This window comes from Pleurodeles waltl, chromosome 2_1, assembly GCF_031143425.1.
Source record: "Pleurodeles waltl isolate 20211129_DDA chromosome 2_1, aPleWal1.hap1.20221129, whole genome shotgun sequence".
Taxonomy (NCBI): domain Eukaryota; kingdom Metazoa; phylum Chordata; class Amphibia; order Caudata; family Salamandridae; genus Pleurodeles; species Pleurodeles waltl.
In genome coordinates this window covers 668,269,025-668,294,447 of record NC_090438.1, presented here as the reverse complement: position 1 = coordinate 668,294,447, position 25,423 = coordinate 668,269,025, and positions in this window count along the sequence as shown.

Below are 25,423 nucleotides of genomic sequence, written 5' to 3'. Positions count from 1 at the left end.
TTCAAAACTTCCGGCTAGTTGTAAAGTGTCGGGGTACCGTGTGCGGTAGTATAGAGCGTGGCAAATACCGTGCCCCATGTATTACAGTTATCTACAGCGGGAACCATCCCAAATGGTAAGCACATAGTTAATATTCTGTTTATCCTGAGGTCCCGTATGGGGAAATACTGCTTCCAGCGCGTTTATTTTTTGAGCTAACCAAAATGGAATTTCTTCTCGTTTGGCGGGTAGCTTACCCATGATCGAATGTACAGTTGCAGTGTTAATGCCTGGCGTTACTGCATGTGGTTGCACCAGTGCAGCACGTGCTGGGCTTGTGTTTAATGCTTGCATTACAAACTGAACTAATTGTCTGTATATTGCAGTCAGCTCAGCATATAAGCGACAGACTTAAGCTACCATTAGGTTCGCTGCAGCCGGGTGAGGTGTATAAGTGGCCAATAAAGGCCAGGTAGGACCATCATTACTTAGAGGACCTTACCTAACATGTAATATTGTGTGGGGTAGGGCGCCATCAAGCCAATTATTATGTTCTTGATAAAATAGAGGTATTTCTAGATATGCATGTGCTCTGTATTGTGCAGGTACGTTTGCAGGTGTATAGTGATTAAATGTATTGGTGTTCCCATCAACTGCTGGAAATGTGACCCAAGAATAAAAAAGTTCTGTTCTATAGGCTAGGTGAGCCTCAACAACAAATGTGACTGGACCCCCCCTGGGCCGTTAGGCCATGTGCCAGTAAATGTGCAATAAGAGGTGGTCGCATATTGACTGCAATTGCTACCTGTTGTGGATTCGTCATAATGAATGGTAAGTTTTGTTCAGAGATAAGCACACCAAATGGGGATTATCCTTTTAGAGTTCAAGCTTGAACAACCTACACCGTTAGTTAGGTACTCCCTACGTAGCTGAGGAAGAAATCCTCAATACCACGGACGTCTCCATATATAGTCCTGAGGTGTCTTTGTATCTGGTGAGACAGAGATACTCAGAATGACCCAAAGATAAGAGACTGACCAAACGTTGACAGGGGCATGTCGTGTAGGCTCTCATTATTGTAATGAGGCTAGTGGATTTGAGCTACAGAATCCCCTGCGGTGTGGGAGACTGAGTCTAACCCACTACAGGTGACCCCTGTCGCCCAATCCGGGTTTCTGATTCTGGCTAACTAGTAGTGCCTCATCTACACCCAACAGCAGGGATGGCTGGGCAACCGAGCGCATGACACAATTGACTCCTCAGGGAAATTGTGGTCACTAAGATCGCATCCATTTCTCTCAGTTACATTAGTCTCACATATACAAGGACAAGCAGAGGCAGTATACGTTTCAATAAGATTTTAATGAAGCAACTGCATCTTAGATAATAAAGCATGTACTGCAATAACCAGGACGATAATGCATGACAGGATTAAAATTGTGACAAGGAGAGTGAAGCATAGAAATAACGCTACCATATTGTCACCGGAGTCAATATACTAATTCCTACCTAGGCTATATTAGAGCACAGCATGTTAAGCTCTAGTTCTGCCCTTCAGGTTCCCCTGGGAAGACACCATTCCCCCATACCTGAGCAAAGGCCTGAAGTCTGCATAAGCAGCTGTAGCGAAGCGTTCAGCAATCAGCATAGAGTTGTGGTCATCTGGCTGGAATCTCCCTTAACGTGTATGGGACAGGTAAGTGTTTTTATAATAAAACAGCTGACGTTCTGAGAAAATGTCCCTACGTAAGGATGTGTATGTTTCTATGAATACCAGAGACAAGGCATTACCACGTTTACCGACAACCTTTTTTACTGCAGCCTTGAGAGAAGCACAGAGTGATCAAAATGTCTTGTTTAAGAACACAGTGCTGGCCTAGGCAAAGAATAGCTAGACTGAGAGAAATAAAACAAGACCACAAGTGTGGCTATTGTTAAAATAATAAACAAAGCTGAATAAAATATATCTAGGGTAAAGTGCACAGCTGCAGGCCCGGTCTTGCTAACGTGCATGGAGCAATAAATAAAATGGCTACACAACAGTATCACTAACAACAATAGTAATGCCACATTAAACTCATCTATTCACAGTGTATCTTTTTCGTAACAATTGTTCAATAGAAAATCCTTTCTATGTATAATGCAAGCCACTACGATAAGCGTTATAGCATGACAAGTGGCGAACATCCCAATGACCTTAAAACCCAAACATGTCCCCTTTTAGGCGCATCACATCCTGAAACATTCGCATATCAAGTATTAAGTCGTGAAGTATCAAGTGTTAGCAATACATGTTCTTAAATCGCGCAGCGCATCACCGCCCTCTTAAGAGTTAATTGCCTTCATGTCTTCTTCTTCCAGAAGCAGCCTCCAAGATGCTGGACAGAACAGAACATGAAGATCAAAAGTGGAGGAGCAGGGATTCCTTCTCTGCAGCCGGTGACCTTTACAGCAAGCAATTCACTCTGGCCAGGGGTGGTTTAAATACCTGCTCCATCCAGCCACACCCAGTCTGGATCATAGGGAGTCACACCCAGTCTGAGTCATAGGGATGCTGGAGACTTGTGCAACATGTGTTCCCAAACAAGCATTGGTCTCTAACAAGCATTAGTTCCAACAAGCATTTGTCTCTGCAAACAAGCATTGGTCTTTGTAAATAAGCATTGGTCCCTGCAAAGGCAAATCATCAACTCAGAAGTTTTTTACTGGGGCAAATGTGGGTTTGCAGGCTCTCTTCTTCCAAGGCCTCCCAAGTGATTTTGCTTTGTTGGGATATCAATGGTGGAACTGACGAACCAATCAGGGAGCATGTACATGTCCTGCAGTTTCCCATAAACGATCTTCCGGCCCATAACCTTTTCTGTCCAATAAATAATAACATTTGTTACATATTTGTTTAGAGTCCGGTATAGCCCTGATCTCATACTCCAGTTGATTATCCACTAGGATTGGAAGAGGTCTTTTAGGGCAATGCATAGAGTCTGCTACTGATTTTAATAAGGAGACGTTGAACACTGGAGGAATTGGTAGAGGAGCAGGAAGTTCCAGTTTCACTACCACCTCGCAAATTCTTTCGATGATAGTAAAAGGACCCACAAACGTTGGATGAAACTTTCATGCACCTTTCAATTTAAGTGTTTAGTTGATAACCAAACCGTTTGTCCTTCTTTATACTTTGGGTCCCGGACCTCTTTTTGTGTCTGCATAAATTTTGTATGTTTACTTTGCTAATTTTAGATTGTCTTGCATATTTTTTTGAATGTCGCTCAGTTGCAGTAAAATGTCTTGTACCCCAGAAGTGGTTAACTGAGGTACTGCACTCAATTCCAACATTTGAGGGTGAAAACCATAAGTGCAGTAAAAAGGTGAATAGTCAGTGGATACATAGATCACATCGTTATACGCACATTTGGTTACCCGTAAGCACTCAGCCCAATCCACTTCTGAGCTTAGGAGATAATAACGTAAATATTGTTCCAGACACTCGTTAACACTTTCAGTTTGTCCATCTGATTGTGGATGATGACTTGACAGGTGGACATCCCTATCCAATTCCTAACAAAGACATTTTCAAAATTTGGACACGATTTGTGTTCCTCGGTCAGTCACAAATACCGAAGGAAGACCATGTAAACTAACTATTGATTGTAGGAATACATGGGCTAACTATATAGCCGAAGTTAAGGCTTTTAGAGGAATAAAGTGTGCCATCTTGGTCAAATGATCTACCACAACTGTAGTGAATCTTCTCTTGTTTTAATGGGACAGAGGAGTGAGCTTATCCTTCTGGCTTGCGGACTTGTGCCCCGTCACCTAGTGACTTTTACCCTACTTAGCTTGCTCTGTTTTAGCACAATTATTTAATTATATGTTTCCAAGATGGCTACATTGTTTCTAGTTAGGCCAATGTTTCAGTTTCACGTTATCAGTGCCACTGTGCTAAGGTGTCAATAGCAAGCGACAAAGATAAGCAAACTGTAGGTATTCACATTAGGTACTTTCCCTCTTCACGCCTTTGAGGGAATTGTTTAGATAAATTGCTGCCCCAAGCCTGTCTTGTTATCTATTGTTTGGGAACAGAGCTCAGGCGTAGCTACGTCAGGGGTCCGAGCAGATCTGTATAAATGCACCTTACTTAGACAGATAGTCAGAGGGATTCCGACCAGATGCCATCGCTGCTATCGATGCTGTACTTCGCCTTGACGCCGACCCAGTCTTCGTGTCCCTACGGAGTCTGAGCTACAGACCTCATTCCAAGGTAACGAGTGTTGGGGGGCCCGTCTCATGGACATGGCATTGGTAGATTAGGTTTAACACACCTAACTCTCTTTTAGGTTAGAGATTAGGTTCACATTATTAGGGTATTAGGACATATTTCATACTTCATGGAATTTCATGTCATTGCGAGATTGTGGGGTCCTTGTATTACTGACTCTTGTCTTTACCATTCTGTTTCTTGCACTGTTCATTATCCTAACCATTGCAGCCCATGCAATTTATCGTAGATTGCAGTTTTGTTAAACAAAACCTATTGAACCCTCACTGCATCTTCTGCATTGCCTGTGTTTGATTGAGACATGTTGTTCATGTGACAACGGGGTAATCTCTGTTTAACCACAACACTCCCTGAGATGTCACACTCTTGAGTCCATGCGTAAAGGCTGCCACAAATCACCTTTTACTGTTTGGGTTTTTGGTGAGGTGCTGCTTGTGAGCCGGGAGGGTTGGGATGACAGTTGCGACATGTTGTAGGACTAGCATAGTCAACAACAAACATAAGTACTGTCATCCTTAAACCAGCAGTCTTGCCCAGAGCAAGAATCAAACTATGACATGGCACCACCAACGATGGTGTTTAGGCACTAATTTACGGATACCCTGACTATCACTGTCTCATATACAACAGGTATCCTAAGTACCATTATACAAAGACGTCCATGGTCTTGGGGAAAATCCTCCTCAGCTGAACAGGGAACACCTTATTAGGCTGTAGGTTGTTCAAGCTCAAACTTATAAAGGACTATATTCACCAGTTGGTATTCCATCTCTTTTACCCATTTCACAACATTTCTAATGCATAGAAATTCCTGAATATGCTAGACAAGCATTAACATTACACCTAGTAGCGCTTGGTTTAAGAGAAGATGGCGGAAATGTTACATTCATAGTGGAAGCTCGTGAAGCTTACCAAACAGAAACATTCTATTCCTGGGTACACTTTCCTAGGGAAGACAACAGTTCATTCACATTCCACACATACAGAGTTGCAAATGTACCTCATCGGTACCAAGCATACCAGTATCATGAAATACCACTCATTTATCAGGAGCATCAGAACCGGTTTGAAGGTACCCTACCACATGTAATACAACCTGTGAGATTAGGTCCCTTAGGTAATGACGGACCAACATGGCCTATGTTTGCCAAATACACACCTGACCCAGGTATACAAAATATGTAGGCAGCTGACCTGCGAAACTTACACAATGAGCTAGTAATACTTTACAGATGACTTGTTCAGTTCGTAATGTGAACTCTGAACACTATACCAGTGCGTCCAGCACCACGAGCACCTGCTGGATACCAATTAATTACTGAGATTAATCCACAAACAGTACATACTATCATGGGTAAGGTACCTACGGAACAAGAGGAAATCCTGTTCTGGAAAGCCCAGAAAACAAATCAGCTGGAAGCTGTGTTTCCCCATACGGGACCACAGGAAAAACATAGAATTCTCACAATGTGCTTCCCCTTTGGGATGGTTCCCTCAGGGGATGACTGCGCAACATGGGGTATAGTCTTCGCTGCAATTTATATTACCACACATGGAAACCTCACACTTGCAAATTTGCAGGAAGTGTTAAAACAAATTCAAAATGAGCACAGGGATTAAATTAATGTGTAACTTTGACGCAGTCTCCTCAATCATACTCAGTTACATTAAAGGGGAAGTGGTAGCACCGGCTATACGCCAGCAGTTCTGAGAGATTCCACACTTGGACCAGGAGAAACAGCTACTGAAAATTATTTCCGACACCTATACCAGTATAGAGTGGATTAGTTTGGGGGGCCAAGCTGAAGATACTTGAACTACAGAGTACCCCCTTAAGGAAGATACTAGACAAGCACAGGAGGGCTCGAAGAAGAACTGGGATAAACAAAAACAATTTAAAGATAGACAAAATCAGAGAGCAGATTCTCCACACCTAGAGAACTCAAACAGGAGATATACCCTCAGAAATAGAGAAAACATAAAAGCTCCTGACAGATATACTGATTCATGTCCCTCTCGTTCCTTTCAGGATGCATCGGATAGACGTAGCAAGAGAGGGGGCCGTCCTGATCGACATCCTGAATACGTGAAACAGAAGAAAGACTCACCACAGTCTTCAGACAAAAAAGAAGATAAGTCCCCACAACAAAAGCCACAGTTTCAAAAGAAAAAGGTGGCAGCACTGTCAGTTAAAAATACCAGTACACTTGAGAACATTGCTGACTAACAAGACGTAGGAAGTGACACTGTTAGACAGTGCAGCAGAGTTCACGATATGTCCCCAGAGGCTGAAAGATCACCTGGATGCGACAACAACTAGCGATTGTATTGTAGTTGAGACTGTGGATGACCGTGTTCTCCCACTCAACAGGGTTTATGATTTAAATATCCAAATTGAGGCAGACCTGGAGCGCACCATTGGTGTGATTTTCTGGGATGAACTTAGTTGTGATATCCTGCTGGCCGAAAGGGACTGGCCACCCAAGCACGTCCATAAGCTCCCATCTGGGCAAGATGTAGTTTTGCCTTCTTTCTCAGATCTTGTTCCAGAAGCGGCAAAACAAGCCTACGCTGTCAATTGGGCTTTAGCGTTGTACCGCAATCATGTAGATTGGTATAAGGATTCTCCTTGCCATGTAATACCTATCAGGTCTACACCCCAACCACAGCCACAATATCCTGTTAAACATGAAGCAAAAGTTCCAGCGAGGGAGATCCTCACTCAGCTCGAGTACCAGGGAGTAATTGAGCCCTGTGTTTCTGAAATGAATAACCCATTATTCACTGTTGCAAAACCAGGCCATTCCTACAGAATAGTCTTATATAACAGACACTTAAACAGTTATACACGAACATGGGCTCTACAAAATTCACATAGCACAGCATTAATTAATAACAAAGAGCACAAAAGATACAAAACAACCTTGGACATTTCCAATGTTTTTTTCTGTCAGAGCATAGCACATGAAAGTCGGGACACAAGTGCATTCTCATTTGGTTCCCAAAAAACACTTCTGCCGTTTGCCCCAGGGTACAAGAACAGCCCAGGGCTGTTTTCAGTCTGTGTAACATCAATATTACATGATATTGATCCTGAAGTGTTGTCTTATGTGGATGACATCTATCTCACAGATGACGACCTCAACATTCATCTTGCCAGGGTCGTTTGGATCGTTTTAGGATTCGCAGCCCTTGGCAACAAATGTAATTTTAGGAAAAACAAAATAGCCTTTCACAGCTTATTGTTCCTGGGATACAAGTTACCAAACAAGGGGAAGAGCTTGGCCCGCACTTTCTAGAAAAATGTGCTCAACTATACCAACCTAACACTCTCAAGAAACTACAGTCTTTGCTTGGTTTCTTTAATTTTGGCAGAACATTCCTGACTATGCACAACGTATCAAGCCACTCTATGACTTAATACGCCCTGATTTCTCTAGTAGGCACTGGACAGTTGGACACCCACGCATCTTTAGAGAATTGCAGCAGAACATGCTAGAAGCAAAACACTTGCACACCTGTGACAACAAAACAAATTTGGTCATCAGAATAATTGCTAGTGCCATTGGGTTCACTTATGTCACCTTTAACGAGGGCGACACAGTGCCCATAGCATACAAATCACATTTATACTCCAATGCAGAACAACGTTTTGCACCCACAGAAAAAATTCTAAGTGGAGGTCAGATGGCTGTCATTAAGGAGGGACTACTTGCCCAAGGGAAACGCATTATTGTCATTACCCCGGTGCCAGCCTTAGAGGCCGTCACCAAAGCAAGCGTTTCCAATGCTAAAGCATTATATCCACATTGGATTCAGTGGGCAACCTCCCTGACTGCCACCAATGTTGATTACATCTTTGATCCAAAACTTCAGATACAAGAATTTCTCCAATACCAACAGGAGTAGCCTGCTCCTCTAGATATCTTGCCACTTGACAGATGCCATGCTGTCCTTTACACTGATGGTTCAGCACAACCAATTGTAGGTACCAAACATCAATATTCAGCCGCTTGCGCAGCGGTGAGTGGAGTGATGACGTATAGTTTTTCACCCTCACAATACCTACACTCAGACCTTAGGGGACTGCACAGCTCAGCTGGCTGAACTTAAAGCCCTTCTTTTTAGCGCTGGAACACACAGAGCCAGGATTGCTGACATTCTCTGTGACTCATACTACTGCGTCCAGTCCTACAATGATTATCTCGATCATTGGAGATTGAACGGGTTCAGAGATTCCAAAGGGAACACCCTAAAACACAGAACTATGATGGGGATGGTAGCTGATCTCAAGCTACCTTGTGTCCATGTAGTACATACATTGGGCCACCAACGTGTAGGGGTACACGTTATTGGCAATACTTTGGCTGATGAAGCGGCCAAGTCTGCAGTAGGTACGGCTTCTGTAGCTGCAGGGACTCGTTCTAAGACAAGATTGGATAATGAAATTCTGACTGCCGTGAAAGCTTCGGCTGAAGGCAAGACTCTCCCAAAAGCATACCCTACAAAATACTCTTACCATATCAGTGCACAGAATGTTGCCTACGCAACACTTCCTGGGGTTGGAGATCGAGCGATCCCCAACCAAGACCAGAGATTAGATTTAATAAAAGCAGCGCATGAGGGTGTCGATTCTGCTCATGCTGGTATCTGGGCCACAGTAACGCTCTCACAGAAACGATTCTGATGGACAGGTCTATATAAACAGACTAAACAATATGTCCTTTGTTGTGACATTTGTCAGCAGATTAAGGGCTGGAACATCAAACGCCCACCACAGACATCCCTCTTAGTGTCCAATAGGCCACTACAATGTGTCAATGTGTGTACTTGGACCACTGCGGTCTCCTTCAACCTGATGGTGCATACAAACACATCTTAGTCGCTGTAGATTCTTGTACTAGATTCCTGTGGGTATGGCCACAGCGATCGGCTGATGCTCGAACTGTTATAAAAGACTTGCTGATCTTTATCAGTACATATGCAGTTGCAGCATTCCATTCGGACCAGGGCCCTACCTTTGCCTCTAAGGCATTCAGGGACACCATGGGGACAATGGGTGTTGAACTCCATTACTCCTCACCATCCCATCCAGAGGAAAATTCAGTCATGGAGAGGAGGAACCGTGATCTAAAGCAGTCCTTAACAGCTAGAATATTAGGTTCTGGCTGCAGCTGGCTTCATTACCTATATGGGGTCCAGAGAGCACTGAATAATATGCCAAGACAGTCCTTGGGGTGACGCACTCCCTATAAGGTTCTCTTTCGGATACCTATGTATGTCCCAGATCTTGATGGCCCTGGTTTGGTGGCAGCAGACACACCTTTTTCAATAAATGAACGTCTCACTCTTCTACAGGAGCTTCAGCGATTTTGTGATGAAAAATCATCCGCCAGTGCAGCCACTTTAGGAATAAGGGATTTACCAACAACTTCCACTGGCTGGATTCCTAAAGTCGGGGATCTGGTTCATGAGAAGATCGTTGTGAAGAAGGAATTCGGTCCATCCTAAGGAGCACCGGTCCCAGTCCTGGGAGTACAAGGTACCAGAACTGTAATATTCCCACCGCTGCCTGGTTCCAAAGCAAACAGATTAATTTCCATTGATGACATCAAACTTCACCATATGGCCGATCCTGCACAGTAGACCCAGAGGTCCCTTGGGTAGTTCCCGGTCACCTCTCACTACCCAACAGAATATACCTCTTCAAAGCAGAAATAACAACACTACTTCTGACTACACAACAATGTCTAACTATGCAACAAACACCTCCTCGATCCTGGCTAGAGCGGAAAATTAGCTTTTGCTGATTCCAGCTACCACTTCAACGACAACACCTGTCCAAGATTTGGCAGTTTTCTACACCAACACAACACAAACTGACAACACAGTCTACTATGAGCCTCCACGCAAAGTGGATCCATCTACCGGTAACACAACTGCTCCTGCATTCGCAGAGACTGCTTCTGGTTACTTCATCAACATTAATGACTTTTTTTCAGACTCATCCACTCCTGTGATTAAAATTGTTTTAAAGACACGTAAGCTGTACTTATGGCTTAAAATAACTATTTATTACACCCTTGGAACTATTTATGGTTCTGCTTGACATTTTTTGCATTATTTATATGGATTTGGTTTGTGACTGTTTTCTTTTTACTTATAAAGGGTCATTACTTTCCTGAACGCTCCTCTGTTGAGCTTGTGGATGAAGCCTTAACTCCATATCATTCCTCACATAATGTCTGAAGAGACTTGTCCCTTGAGAACATTTCAGCTGTGCCTATTCCTGATGGGATTGTGGGGGACAACTTTCCATTTGATATATACGGGCCTACTGAGGTCATTCAAATCCCATATGTCTTCAAAATTTCTATGATTGATGTAATTACACCTGGTGTTGTATCTGATGATTGGGATGTCCAGACAGTTGATTATATGTTAACTGAAATGAAGGACTAATCAGTATTTGAAAGTGATGATGTATACACAAATATAATTCTGCTATAACAACTGGGGACATTACTACCTCCACTGTGCTCCTAGACATAGACCAGTACTTAACTACACACAGTGGAAACACTGTTCAACACCACCTGTGGAGAGCCCAAAACATTATTCAGATAAATTCACTTATTTTTCTGGGCATGACACAAAACATTCAGAGTCATATTATTTCAAATTACCTCCTTCAAAAATTAGGAAAAATGCAAACTGATACAAAACTGATTTATTCAGATTCCTTTGTTTCCCATCTTGCAGTTGAAAGTTACGAATACTAGAGGAACACTATTGATTTAAAGAGTGTATGGGGAACACAAGATTCGCAAATACAGGGTAGGGAAGCTTTGTTTAGAGCGTGCCTGATTCCTGTGCCAATGATCTTTTTAAATGACACCATTCAACAGACATCGTGTCTAGGGTTAGCAAGAATAAAAGAAATGAAAATGCCCAGTATCCCCACACCGGCAAAGTTTGCTAATTGTCAATCCTTCCTGAATGTCACAGAGGAAGAACTAGCTACAAAGGTTCAGGCTGGTACCTATAATTCTTCACTTTCCAGTCCCAGCGGATGGTTGCTTTGGCCAATAGATGCAAATAGGTGTCAGGCACGATTTGTGAATTACTCAGGATATTTCAAGATTAGCCGGCCAGACCCTTGCTTTGTCTCGAGTCAAAACACAGGTATAGTTACAACATACAGTGTGGGTAAACTGTGCCAAAAGTGGGTACAGTCTAACCTGTTAGCCACAGTTAAAGAACATCTTAACACTCTTTCTGAAGATATAGACTTGCAGGACTTTTTGTTAGGTCCTAGAAAGCCACGCTCTAAAAGATTAATTTATGCTATGTATAATGAGATCTGTAAGCTTCCCAGATAGAAGCTGCTGCGCGTTTCAAGCAAATAGACAAGGAAACCTTAGAATAGGCTTTAGCTGTTGTTGACAACGGCATCAACACTCTGTCCAAAAGGATTTATTCCCTGACAAACATAGTGTAATCTGCAATAAATATCATTCAGACGGACATATCCCTTTTATATCATGGGCAAAGTCAGCTGCGTTCCATCATGCAGTTAGGTTGGACGTCACAGACTTTGAAAAATGGCTGAGTTCCATGGAAGTACATTAACGGTAGTGAATTGTTCACTGCTTTTAATTTATCCAAGAAACAACAGACGATGGCTAAAAGGGAAGCAAGTTTCACCATGCTTCACATAGAGAAGTTGGAGAAGTTGCCTTTTACAGTTGCAGAGAGTACTTCAACAGTATGGCTCCTACATGGCATTATTAATCTTCCTATTTCCACCTTGGGTTTCACAAAATGCCTGAAACATCTTGCCATGGGCAGGTACGAGCGACTAGGGGATAGCTATATTAAAGAAGAGGGGGTTGCCCTTTGAATACAAATGTCTGAACGGCGAAACAGAGGTCTTTCTCAGCGGAAGCAAATGCAAGACTACTGTTAGGCATTCAATGATCTGCAAGCAGGTCTCCCTTCACGACCTTTGCAATGCAGGGGTCACAAACTTGGCCTGTTTTCTGAAGGGTACTCCTGTCCCTTTGATTCGACCAGCATTTCATGTACTTTAGAATGGTAGTTATGTGGTGCTGAGCGACCAAAGCTGTTGCGGTATGCGACCAGGAATTGCCCACGCAATTTCAGTCTCTAAGGTCATTACTTGATCTGGACATGTTTTATTCCCCCCCACCCCAACACGAGAGATAAAAGTATCAGAAATGTGGCCTCACATTGATACTGCAATTGTAAATTATGACAAGCTGAGAAGACTAAAGGCACTACTGTTCCAAAAGCAAGTCAAATTGACATCAGCAAGAGAGACATATGCTCTGCAGATTGCAAGACCATCAGCCAAGATACAATCCCTATTAAATAACAACTTCTCCAAGCACCCGGGAGTGCTGGTATCCAGAATTTTCAACGCCTCGGGCACTACAGGGATTGTTCACTTCTTTGAGGCTGTTGGGTCTAGATTTGTGTCCATTTTCCAGACTGTCTTTGGAGTCATTCCATCGACCATCCATTCACTCTTTTCCAGTGTGTTAGGCAACTTTCCTATAATTTTGGCATTGATAGGCGGAATACTGCATCTATTCCTTCTGATTCGCAGTGGTTGTGTCTTTCCAGCTACAAGAAGCAATGGAGCCACTGCCACCAGCACAACTGTGCCGTGAACGTGTGGTCAGGTCTTTAATGCTCCGTTGCTGGAGGAATTGGAGCGTGTTTGGTCATTGTCATTCCGACCACTCTTATGGTGCATGCAACCAGTCTTTTGCTGCGTATGGTGCCTCTTCGAACACTTGCCTACAGTGTGTCTTGCTGTTACGCCAGCACTGCTAATGTCCCCGATGAGGGTTCATTCACGGTCGTGCCCCTTGAGACTAAGGCTGATTCACGAGGCCACTTATGAGCCACCCTTGGTGGACGATCCAGCTCTTTTTGGTGCTGTGGAGAGTGCCATTCCTGCAGGTGGACCTGCACAAGAACCTACTACGCACTACTGCTCCATGGATCCGTCTGCCTATCCTGTGATCGATTTAACATCTGACGATGTGGCCTCTTTTCTGAGGTCCTTTCCATTCGATGGCTTCAAAGGTGCTCTTCAAGATCATGACCATTGTTAAAAGATTTGATAATTGGCTTCTTATACCAAATTCAGTTTCCATTTATTGCCCATACTTTGGCCTGCTGTGCTTGTCATGGTCAACATTATGGCCCTCATTAGACACCCTGGCGGTGAGTGATAAAGTGGGGGTAATACCTCAAACAGGCTGACGGTAATTACTGCCAAATTATGATCCTGGCGGTGATAACTCCCATTCACAGCCAATGTACTACACCAACCGCCAGGGCGGAAACAACACTCACCTCTGTGGTAGCCGCCAACAGCCAGGCGGGAGACAAAGTACTGCCCACCATATTATGACACAGGAAACTGCCACGGTTTCCAGGGCGGTACCAGCGCCATCAAAAGCATGGCATAAACACATCACTGAAGAGAAAAGACTCACCATCAGAGACACAGGAAAGAACAATGCCGCCATGGAACCCAAACTGCAAGTCTTCCCGATGATCTTCTACGTTATGCTCTATCTGGAACACCAACGCCGATGAAGAAGGCTACGGTGATTACAGCCACCTAGCACACAAGGGAGGGAGGGAGGAAAACGAGAGTGACACGCACAACACACACACGACACACACACACCATACACACATCCAGCTGCACACAAAAAACAATTTGTACCTGATACAATAATGCAAGGACAACAGGAATGCACCAAGGTGAATGTATTAATATCAACAGCTAATAAATTATCGAATTGTCCATGAAACAGATATGTACATATGTACACAAAGGACACTGCCCAGTCCAATGTTCAAAGGGCCCGCATGGACACAAGGCACAGTCCAAGGTCCAACTCGAATCATGATTTCATCCAGATGGAACACTGCAGGTACATCAGTTTGCAAGTGGGCAGGCACCTCAGAGGGATGGGAGGGCACCTCAGCCGGAGTCAGAGGGGGCTCCATGCCCATTACTCTGCCCTGGGGAGTGCAAGGCCACAGTCTCTGGAGTGGGTGTCTTTCCCACTGGTTCTGGAGGGGGCTCCATGCCCATTACTCTGTGCTGGGGAGTGCAAGGCCACAGTCTCTGGAGGCAGGTGTTGGAAGATAGGTATAGGACCTAAGTATATACAGTGGGTTCAACTGCTCTATGTGGCCCTACGTGCCAGGGTAAGATCTGGGGGAGAGGTGTCAGAAGCCTACTCACTACACAGGGGAATAAGACAGAGATGCCCACCGTCACTGCTCCTCTTCACACTTGCAGTGGACCCAATGGTAGAAGGACTGCAGAGAACTCTGCAGCCCTAGGGGATCACTGTTGGAGAGAACATCCGTGTGGTCTCCCTCTATGCCGACAATGCTCTGATTTGTTTGAGGCAGCCAGAATATTGTGTCCTGATACTCCTAAATGTGATTCAAGAGTTTGGTGAAATATCAGGCTTTGCGTTAATCCAGCAATCTTCAAGCTGTTTCCACTGGGGGACTGGCTGGTTTGTCATTGGAGGCACTTCAGCAGGGTGGGCTCCACTGGGAATAAGATGGGGTACAGTACCTGGGAATCAGATTGGCCCTTAAAGAACACATTTTCCTAAACCTTTCCCTTGGGAGGGCAAGTACTGGACTACCGTCCTCAGTACGGTTTTGCAAAGACATCCACCTCTCCCTAATGGGCAGAGTAGCTATTGTTAAAATGATTGTACTCCCTAGACACCTATATGTCCTCCAGGGCACTCTATACTCAATTTCAAGACATTATTTGAAAACTATAGACAGCCTAGTGGTGGAACTGCTGTGGGCTAATGGGTCGAAGTGAGTCGGCCTATCTACCTATAAATGGACCTGAGGTCAGGGGGGACTGGAGGTCCCTCATATGGAGCTCTACTATATGGATGCACATTTGCAACACGCAATCCACTGGTTAGACCCAGATGATAACTGGGAAAAGAAACTCCTGTGAGACTCCCATGTAGGGACAACACTCTACATACTGCTGATGGGAGGAGTGAGAGTGTCCCCAGATACACCCTACATTGTACGAAAGGGTGTGCAAATTGTGGGAAGTGGCAGACACAAGAGCAGTGGAGAGCACTGTATGCCCTGGGAATGCTGTTGTGGTCCCTCTAACCTTTTTTAAAAATAGCTGAATCTATGTCAGTGCAGAAATGAAGAGACGGGGGCTGTAACACACTAGAGGATCTATATCCTGCAGGACAATTTATTATGAGATGAAGATACAGAATCCTTCACATGAGGAGTGGGACAATATTTTCAATGTACAACTGTCTCTACAACTGCCTGGGACCTTGGGCTGACCTTTCCGGATGCACCACATCCCGCTGACACCCTTGTGATGCTGCTGAACATGGCAGGGGGGACAGGCTGAATACTAATATATACAAGGCCCAGAGAACTGACATTTCGACTGCAGTGCTCTGAGTCGAGACCAAATGGGAGGGGGTACTGGAAGACCCCATGACCACAAAAGAATGGATGCCTAAGTGAGTGGGGATGTTATTTCCAACACCAGATAATACATGTAATTACAATATAATTATGTGCACAAAACTTTCCTTTCTTTCAAAACACTACACACCAAGGTGGGGAGATATCAATAGACCCACAGGGTGAAATATACAGCTTATGATGAAGAAGGTACTTCTGGGGCGGATCCTCTCTCCCACTCAGCAGAAAGTTTATTTTACTTAGCCTACTGTTGGCAAAATGCAGCATAGCTTTAAAATGACTTGGACGGGATCCCCCGAGGCACTCGGACTGACTTAGGGATGTTTCCAAGTAAGCAACCACAGAGGAGATACGTATGAAAAATTGTCTGCAAAGATGAACAATTGGAAGATGACCTAGGTGCATGGACATCCATGCTGTCTGATTTAAAAGAACTCCCAGATGCTACCCACCAGAGGAGGCAGTAGAGTGATGCTCCTGGAGATCCCACTCTCATCATAGAAGGGGGAAGGATGAGGGACCCTTGTATGGGTCAATTTATCCCTAAAACTACCTTACTGCCCACTCAAACACGGGTACCCCTTAGTGCGGTTTGTAAGACCTAACAAAAGAGCAGCTGGAGGAGAGGTGTTTGTTGGGGATTTGCTGATCTGCCTATATAGGTGATTGCATTAAGATGTTGAAATGTAAAGCAATCACTTATTAGAATCACATCTTGTATCCCATGAAACCTTAATAATGACCATAAAAAAGATTAAAATATCATTGAGGTATATGATTATGTAAGTGTCTAATATATCCCCGTAAATGTCATTTAGCAAGTGTTGAAAAGCTGTGGGTATGTTACATAGGCCAAAGTGCATCATAAGGTACTCAAAGTGCTCTTATCTTATTTTGAAAACTGACTTCCATTCACCTTCCTGCTGAATCATAACAAAATGATATGCCCAGTGTGAAAAAGTAGATTACTAGTTGAAGTAGATGGTAGTCCTCTTCAAGTAATAATGGCACTATTCCTTTCTCAGCCCAGTTAGACCTCAATGATTTACACGTGAACTCCGCCCTTGGTAGCAGTAACACTGGGCAGTCAGGATTAACCTAAGAGAAATGTGTTTATCACTACTATAACAGTTACAAAGTAGAAAACATAACACAATACAAATCTCACTTTAATTTATTAAACTAGAGTCCATTTTAATGAGAAAATAGAAACCAAAACAACAACAATCATATGCAGGGAATTTGAGATATGATTTTTAAAGTTTTTAGATGTTTCCAGCACCAAAAGTTCAAAGTGCCAACCTTAAGTATCTGGTCGCACTATACACAGTCAAAATCAGAAGTTAAAGCTGACCGCAATGAAGCACGAGTAGGATACAGAGATGCCATGCCACTTTACAATCTGACCCAGTCATTTTTCCTGGAGAAAAAGCTCTAAAGGAATCTCTAATAATCTCAGCTACAGATTGGATCCGATGTAGGGCTCATTGGCAGTGGCCAGTTGGAGTGCAGGACTCTGGGGGAGTCTCAAACCCAGATTTTATTTGGTGGCTTGCTGATTACACACAGACCTCTGCAGTGCATTAACTAATAGAGGCTTTGTAATGTAAAATAGTGTGCTTGCCACTGGTTAACTTAACTTTTTTAAATTTCTTTTTGATTTGAGCTGTGATCTATTTTATATGAAGCTACCTAAAGGTGAAAGACCAAAAAAAAAACATACATAATATTTTGTTTCTTTAGCCACAACTTTGACCCCGCCCCATGCTCACCCGACCCTGCCCTAATCGCATGCAGCATCACAGTTACCTTTTTTTTTAATGCACTTCAACACCCGATCCTAGGACTGTAGGGTACAGTGGCAACCTGTCGGAGCAGTTGCGGCTGGAGTGATTGTGGTGAACCCTGGACAAGGAGAAATTAGCTTCTATAGCACGAGGGACAGGAAGGGAATTTACTAAACAATGAGGTCTGCTGATTACCTATTTTAGCAAAGACTACAATGAAGTTTCTTGCCCTAAGCGACTTCGAGAGTTGCGCATCTCAGATAACTACAACGTGGATAACTACTACTCTGCCAGTGGTGTAGTGAAACTTAAAGGGACCCCCTGCAAAGTGCCTGTAGGTGGGCCCTCTCCGTCCTGGACCCACTCAGGGGCCTGCCACCCTTGCACTGTGTACTGTGCTGAGGGGGTCCCATGGAGCTCGGGGCCCCCCTGCACCACAGGGGCTGAGGGGGCCCTTATTATGCCACTGTCCACAGCAAATACATCCGGAAGCATGATACAACAGCTTCTGGCAGGGTGGGAGACATAGACTTAACAGGTTTGAGGTGTGGTCAGCTAGCAATGAACGTTGGGGGACTGGGGGGAGAGGGGCCGGGTATTTTAGATGGAGAACAGGGTATGGGGTAGTAGGTGGGGCAAGATTGTTTTTCTTACAACACCGCATAACTTATATTATATACCAATGCGGTCCGGATCAGCAGGCCTCAAATGGGCGTGCAATGCATATTTTGAAAATTTCAATAGAAATGTATTTGAACTTAAATTGTATGTCAAGTATTCCTGAAGAACCATATCTTATTTTAATGTGAAGGAATAGTTTGATCCACATGGCGTCTTTTCTCCCAGAACCAAATCAATAGGACAATCATAAGGAAGATGAGGTGGCAATTGATCAGCTCCTTTTTTGCTAAAGATATTGTGGAAAACCTTAAAGGTTTTGAGTATCTGTGACTGTTCCTTCTTTTTTTGAGTAGCACAACATATTAAGGGAAGCAGACCATCTAATAAGTCACTGGGCAAACCATTCTGATCGTAGTCTTGGGATGAAAAAGTGATTGTCTGTTCCTTCAAAGCAATAGCAGGATTGTGTTTTCTGAGCCCAAGGAGTACCAAATACAATGGCAAAAGAAGGAGGTACAATATCCCCTTAATGGCTTCAGGGTTCTCTTTGGGTTGCTTAGGTAAAGTTGTTGTTCATGAACTCTGAACAATAAACAACCCAGTAGCACTACAGTTAATTAGGGGTATAACTGGTAATGATTTGACAAAGAAGCTGGAGATGCTTTGCCAAACTCTTCACTTGAAGAGGCAAACCTGTGAAGAGATTGGGGACTCAACTGGGGTTTGCCATGTGAGTCCGGTTGTTTCCTGCCAGGCTTTGGCATTCCTTGACAAAATGGTTTGTCTTCCCACAATAGGTATCCAGGTTTTCTTTTCTTCTCTGATTTTTCTCTTCTATAGTTCCCACCTTGTGAATGTTCCCTAATCACACTTGAACGGTCACAGGACTCACATCATCTTTGGTCATCTCATCAGGGACCAGCACTGATATCTTTACAGGAATCCACCTTCTTTCCTCTTGCCTTCGACCCTGTTGGGTGCCAAGTTGTCTTTAAATGCAATAGTGGTAGTTGGTCTATTGACCATTAAAGAGAGCATCTCTTTTAATCCTTCATGAAGGCTGGTGCTGCAGACTCATATGCCCATGCCACGTCATAAATTAATTGCTGAACGCTGCTAGTGTAGGACATCAGGTCTTCATTCCCGTGATGATTGGTAGCCAGAGTTGCATGTGAGGTGGTTGAAGACTGCTTGTCTTTTAACAAAAATGGATGTAAACTGCTGTACAAAGATCCTATAAATGTGACAACTGAAAAAGCATAACTTTGGCTGTGTCATTATGCCCAGCAGGAGTGACATAAAAAGTGTAATCAACAACATATATCACATGCTTTAATGTTACTAATGTCAAGTGGTGCATCAAAATCATATTATTCAAGGAGCACTCATGTTTTAATAATGACTTTAATCGGCTGCAATGTAGCACATGTATGCATTTATATTCATGTATCTGGACTATGGTATTGTAATTGAAAGGTGTATCACAGTTATTCATATGTTTGTTACATCTATGAAGGGAAAGGTATACATAATTATGTGCCCTGAATGTGCATTAAATCGTCTACTAAGTCAAAAAATAATAAATAATAGAAAAGGGCAATCTAGCATAACCTTGTGGGCTTGGGTACGAAAATTGTAACAGGTAAGAGTGCCAATAAGGGATGTTATTTAGGAGTTATTATATGATTTGTGATTATTTGCTGATATATCATTTACATTCAAATTGAATTCATTACAGAAAACATAAGATGAACATATTTATAATCAATAGAACAAATCATTACAGCAGGCATATCCAAATATGTATGGATACACCTGCTCTTATGATTTGTTCTCTTGATTATAAATAGGTTATGTTTATTTTCTTCTGCAATGAATGTAAAGATGTACATCAGCAAATAATCACAAATCATATAATAACTCCTTAATAATATCCCGTGCATACTAGGTTAACTCAACTATAGGGCTGGAATATTGTTGTTCCATGTTTAATCTTCAATATGGCGTATGTATGCAACAGCATCTGGGAGATATCCAAGGATGTTCTGATGTTTGTTTAGTGGGATCAAAGTCTGATGGGAGTTGCCAATTCCAATTGCACACAGAAGATAGAAATCTACTGGTGTTGATGATGTGGATTCCTGAAGGTTCTACAAGGTATAAATTGGATTTCATTTACTTAGACAAGAGCAGACCTTTTACCCTTTGACTAGTATGGATTCCCCTGAGACTTAAAGAGGTATAGACCTCTCTATTCTTAATCTGGTTGAGTGGATTTATGCTATACACACTTCTCTATCAGAACTTCCACTAAGGTTTCTGTAAAGCTGACACTTTCTTATCATTTCCATGTTCCTACATCTAAGAGATAATTAGGATTTCCCATTTAGCTTAGTGACAAAATTTAGATTAAATTAGTTTTCAAATAATTAGACAAGGGACCCAAAACTTGTATACTGACCATCAGATTCTGTTTCTCATCTTTTGTATTGCTGCAACTAAGATTTTTGTATGCCTTGTGCTTGTACAATTTAATCTGATTCGATGCTTTACTTCACCTTTGGTGATTCAGTCAAAACCTTTGAACTTTACCCTCTGACTCTGAGATTTAATGTGTGACCAAATAGGTTACACTGTTAATTGATTAGACATGGTGACTTTGACTCCTTTTACCTCTCAGAACATCTAAAAAGGTCAATCGAAAGAAGAGAAATGTGCCTGAAGCATTCTCAGATTGTAGCAGAGGGATGATGGTTAGGATTCCAAAGTAAGGGTAGCTAGAACTCTTATTGTAAATTAGTTAGTCCCAAGAGCCCAGTCCCCAGTGTCCCGGTCCAGACTTTGGAGGATCAGCAGAATTTTGGAGAATTAAGAGAGAGTTGTATCAGCAGTGGAGGAATGAGTATCAATACAGTTGCAAATTGTTGTGCTTCATGTTTAGTTTGCAGTGTTTGTGAAGTCTGGATGATGTTTTGCAGAGATATTTTGAATGTTGTGTCAATGTGATGGTTAGTAAAAGAAGTTGAAGTTGTTATGGGGTCTCATGTGACCTGAGATCCCAGGATAGTATAGAAAGGTGTAGAAAACACCATATTCTAATTGTCTACTAAGTTTGGTGGTGCTTGCTGTGAGACACCGTCGGCACCACAACTGAGATAGGGACTTTTTTTTGTGTGAATGTGAGGCGATTGGTATAGTGGATCTTAATATGCAGGCTGAACCTATACTAATCTGGATGATACTCAGCAGGTCGAAGTTTCATTTAAAGTGTTTGATACTCTTGTGTGACTGAATATTGTCAACTCTTTAGTGTAGCAGACAAAGGTTATTGTATTATATTTTGTTATATGTATGATGTTGAGGAGTGTGATTGCGTACAGATTGTAAAGGAGGTGAGCCGATGCATGGACTGAGATTGACATAGCAGAGTGCTGCCCTATTATTAGTCGGGTGGTGTGGTGCCAGGATGGTATTGATTGTGGATATCACAAGGGAAGGCGCTGTGATGGGTTGTTGCTGTTGAACAGGAAATTGTGAATAAAAGTTATTGCCTGGTCCAGAACAAATTTACTGTTTGTGAATATTGATATTTGGTTGAAAAAAAAATGTTTTAAGGCCATACACAGTTTTTTTTAGAGGAAATGTGCCTATACCTAGTAGAGAGGGAATAGAGGCACCTCCCCAAGATACCCCAGGTCATTATATGGCAATAAATATAGGGCTCCGTACATGCGTTTGGCATGAAAAAGAAGGTGTATTGATGTTCCCACAATATGCCACATTCAATTTGAGAATTATTGAAAACTGAGGAGAGTGTTGTACGAGATTAAACCACCTCCTTGACTTGCACAATATGAGGCGCTTAATGCTTGAGAATGTGCTTCTCATGCTAGAGAGAAAGAGAAATACGAGGGTAGTGCTCGAAGAGCCATGCACACCCAGGCAAATGCTAGATGGGATGCTGAACAGAATAGATGGAGAACTGATATGATAAAGGGAGCTAGATTGTATCTAACTTTGATGAGCGAAGCATTCGAGGGAGAGAAGGAAAAGAAAAGAGACAATAAACAAAAGAAGTGAAAGTGAAAAAAAACAAATAATATGAGTGAGGTTAGTGACAGTGACTATGCCTTCTAGATGTATTATTGTCAGAACATCCACACTCATACAATCAGATTCCGGAGGAGGGTGGAAATGGCAACATTATTGGTGGAAAGGTTTTGTTAGCTACTGGTCCGGTGAATGCAACTACCGGTCCTGTGGGGGTTACTCCGGCAAATGTACAGCTGATTTTGTCATTCTAAATACTGTTGTTGCTATTACTGTTCCAGTACTATCAGTCCTGTGTTCCCTATGTACAAGCCTAATGGCACAGGAAAAACAACTTAGAATTTGACTGTTCCAGATGCATAAGTGGATCAGATAGTGTTGCACCGAATCCTGATGCAAGAGAGGGGTTGTTCTTTTAGTTCCAGCACATATAAGTGCTCCATGTGTGGCAAGTGCTGATTTGACTTTGACATTTTCAGGGTGCGGTTCAATAGGTACCTACAGAATGCTAAACTCATATAGGAGCAGCCTTTAAATTCTTCCCATGTAGATGGAAATATGACTAAAGTCACTGTGGTGACACAGTCTTAGCGCTAATGAAATAGATGAGTGGGTGAAAGTTTTTGATGCTGCTACTCTATCAAGAGAAAGTGTGACTGTAGAGGTGAGTCAGAGAACAACTCGGTCACCGAAGAGAGAGAACCTGGTGGATGTGGTCAAATTAAAATTAGAATTACACAAAATGATTAGCGGGAACCGTGCAATCACTCATTTAGATACTTATCATGAAAATGAACTTGTGTTCATGTGTAAGGATGTTACAAGATGTGCAAGACAGTTTTATGCCGAATTATCAGAGTTAGCTCAAAGATACAAGGTAGACTAGAATAAGACCAAAGCTTCGCAGAGACGCTACTATATATGCTTCAATGATGAAGACATACCTTGTTTGAGAAATTCAGGGATAAAAATACAAATTAAAGAATTGATCCGTTGGCAGAATAAGTCAGTTGTCAAGATCTTGAGGTATGCAAACTATGGCACTGATGAAACTGTGATGAAACAGAAGAAATTGAAGGAGAAGTTGATGCTTGCCCAGATGAAGGCTGCTCAGAGAAGCAGTCAGGTTCTGCCATTTATTGGAAATGTTGGTTCTATGCAAAGAGTGTATCAACAGGGAGCAGATCCAATGCAGGATAGATGTCGAGGTGTTCCTATTGACCACAGTACAGGGATGGATGTAAATAGCTTGAAGACAACAATTCCTTGTGAGTTTTTTTCACAAGTTGGGACATTGATTAGGGAATGCCATCTTAACCCAGCCAATCAGCGCCAGATTTCAGGATTTGTACAACCCCACATCTGTACATATGCAAAATGTGCAGAAGCAGAGAGTGGGGAATTTTACCACAAGCTCCAGTGATGCAGGTTCCACAACTTTGATGCCATAGTAAAATGCAAATGGTCACAGACTAAATTATAACCTGGTCCCAAACTTGAATTTGTTTCAAGACAATAATCCCTTCCAACAGTTTTCTGTGTTTGAGACAGTCGAGTCTGACGGTACCTCAGGGGGGCAGGAAGATTGTGTACTTGGCACAGTCTTGGAGGTAGACAAGAGTGGTTAATTCATAGAAGTGAATGCCCACTCCGTGCCATTTTTGGTTGACACTCCAAATCTAGCCCTCTCGGGAAAAATGATCCAAGTTCTAGGAGTAGCGAATAAACAAATAAGAACCCAAAAAGCAGCAGAAGTGCCTGTGAAAATAGGGTCCTTTGAAGAGAGTCACTGAATTTTGGTTTGTGATTCCAGCCCGGTGAGTCTTCTAGGGAGGGATCTCCTTTGCAAGTTGAACTGCGTTATCTATTGCACGCCAATAAGCATAGAGCTACAAACCCATGACGAGGATGTCTCCTTTAAGTTGACAAACAATGGATCCTACACCACATTGTTTACCCTATTAACAATTGATGATTTGCCACCAGACCTTAAAGCAACAGTCAGATCCAAGGTGTGGGATTTTTCAGGAAAGGAAATTGGGTTGCTCAAAGGTGTTGAACAAGTTCGAATCATAGTGAAACCAAAAGCTCAGTACCTGAGAACACCCCAATACAATTTCACATCTGAAACGGTTGCTGGGATAACTCCTATAACTCCAATAATCGAGTCCATGATTTAACAGAGAATTTTGAATGGTAATATAAAAAGCCCTTGAAATTCATCCATTATGGGCTTACAGAAGACAAATGGGAAGTACTGCATTGTGCAGGACCTGCAAAAGGTGAACATTGTTGATCCTTGTTTCCCCATGGTAAGGAATCAAGCTGTGATATTGTTTCAGATTCGATGTGAGGCAGAATGGCTCACAGTCATTGATTTGTGCCAGGCTTTCTTTATGATACCATTGCATGAGAACAGTCAGTTCCTCTTCACATTTCCGTTTAGAAATCATGCCTTGGCCTGGTGCAGAAGCCCACAGGGGTACACTGAGAGCCCATCCATTTTCAACCAGATTCCTAAAATGAATTTGGAGTCCCTGGTCATGTTTGTAATTCAGTCCTAATCCAGTACATCGATGACCTATTGGTGGTGTTGAACATTCAAGAAGCCTACAAGCAAGATACTACTGCATTGTTGAACCACCTGGCTGAGAATGGACATAAAGGCATTTATTCTGACCCTGGCGGTCTTCTGACCGCCAGGGCAAAGGTGGCAGTTTCACCACCAACATCCTTGCAGTGAAGACCGCCACATCATGAGTATTGTGGGTTGGCCTCTGACAACCTGCCACATCCCCACTCATACCACCAGGGCGGTCGGACCCGCTGGGCAGGAGATGAGCATCTCTGGCCTGGCAGTCCACAGAAGACCGCCGGCGGTATTAGGACCCACCTTTCCACCAGGGTTTCCCGCCACAGAAACCCTGGCGGAAGGGTCACCAGCAGATGACTCCCCCACCCCTCTAGCAAGCACAATACCCCCTCAGCCCCCCAAGCCACCTCCATGTACAGCACCCCCACCCCCTGCATACATGCACACGCACACAGACACCCACATGCACCCCGCATAAACTAATTCACCAACACTGACATGTACTCATTCACTCACATGCATCCATACACACATTCACCACAACACTCACACTCGTATTCACCA